Raw genomic sequence first — 1,527 nt, 5'->3', positions numbered from 1 at the left:
TTATATCAACCCAAACCCAGGAAATTGTGGAAGTAGCATCCAAAAGTCAACCATACATGCCAATAACTTTGAACTAAAGCCCCAGCTCATCACCCTCATTCAGAACAACTGTGCATTCGGAGGAAGTGCCCAAGAAGACCCCAATCAGCATCTAACCACCTTCCTAAGGATATGTGATACTGTGAAGTCTAATGGTGTTCATCCTGACACTTATAGACTGTTTCTGTTTCCCTTTTCACTCAAGGATAAGGCATCTAAATGGCTGGAATCCTTCCCGAAGGATAGTTTAACAACCTGGGAAGAGGTGATGAACAAATTCTTGGCGAGATTCTATCCTTCTCAAAGAATCAACAGGTTGAGAGCTGAGATACAAACCTTCAGGCAATAAGATGGTGAAACTCTCTATGAAGCATGGGAGAGGTTCAAAAATTCTTCTCTCTCACCTCCTCCTAATTATTTATTTATCTACTAACACTTCTCTTCTTCTTAAAAATTCGAACCTTCTCCCTCTTTCTATGTTCGAATTTCTTTTCTTCTTCTACTCACATAAAGGAACCTCTCTACTGTGGCAAAGAGGATCCCTATTATTTTCTGTTCTCTTCTTTTTCATATGAGCAGAAACAAGGATAAGAACATTCTTGTTGAAGCCGATCCTGAACCTAAAAGGACACTGAAGAGGAAGCTAAGGGAAGCTAAAGGACAACTATCTGGAGAAAATCTGACAGAATATTTCGAAAAAGAAGAAGATATGGCCGAAAATAATAACAATGCAAGGAAGATGCTTGGTGACTTTACTGCACCAAATTTCAATTCACATGGAAGAAGCATCTCAATCCGTGCCATTAGAGCAAACAATTTTGAGCTAAAGCCTCAATTAGTTTCTCTGATGCAACAGAACTACAAGTTTCATGGACTTCTATCAAAAGATCCTTTTCAGTTCTTAACTGAATTCTTGCAGATCTGTGATACTGTTAAGACCAATGGGGTTGACTCCGAGGTTTATAGGCTTATGCTTTTCCTGTTTGCTGTAAGAGACAGAGCTAGAATATGGTTAGACTCTCAACCTAAAGATAGCCTGAAGTCTTGGGATAAGCTGGTCACGGCTTTCTTAGCCAAGTTCTTTCCTCCTCAAAAGCTTAGCAAGCTTAGAGTGGATGTTCAAACCTTCAAACAGAAAGAAGGTGAATCCCTCTATGAAGCTTGGGAGAGATACAAGGAACTGACCAAAAAGTGTCCTTCTGACATGCTTTCAGAATGGACCATCCTGGATATATTCTATGATGGTCTGTCTAAATTATCTAAGATGTCATTAGACCATTCTGTAGGTGGATCCATTCACCTAAAGAACATGCCTATAGAAGCTCAGGAACTCATTGACATGGTTGCAAATAACCAGTTCATGTACACTTCTGAAAGGAATCCTATGAGTAATGGGATGCCTCAGAGGAAGGGAGTTCTTGAAATTGATGCTCTGAATGCCATATTGGCTCAGAACAAAATATTGACTCAGCAAGTCAATATGATTTC

The 1,527-nt window shown here is 39.7% G+C and overlaps 2 non-coding genes across 2 annotated transcripts; both read right to left on the bottom strand.

Annotated features, from left to right (window-relative positions):
* Positions 1–352: 352 nt before the first annotated feature.
* On the bottom strand, positions 353–459 carry LOC112746605 (small nucleolar RNA R71). The gene has a single exon (XR_003174481.1). It is a non-coding gene; the product is annotated as a small nucleolar RNA R71 (small nucleolar RNA).
* A 682-nt stretch (positions 460–1,141) lies between these two features.
* On the bottom strand, positions 1,142–1,249 carry LOC112745371 (small nucleolar RNA R71). The gene has a single exon (XR_003173303.1). It is a non-coding gene; the product is annotated as a small nucleolar RNA R71 (small nucleolar RNA).
* Positions 1,250–1,527: the final 278 nt, after the last annotated feature.

The sequence above is a fragment of the Arachis hypogaea genome, chromosome 14 (genome assembly GCF_003086295.3).
Source record: "Arachis hypogaea cultivar Tifrunner chromosome 14, arahy.Tifrunner.gnm2.J5K5, whole genome shotgun sequence".
In the NCBI taxonomy this organism is placed as follows: domain Eukaryota; kingdom Viridiplantae; phylum Streptophyta; class Magnoliopsida; order Fabales; family Fabaceae; genus Arachis; species Arachis hypogaea.
The sequence above is the reverse complement of the archived record's forward strand: the minus strand, read 5'-3'. Positions and strand labels throughout refer to the sequence as shown.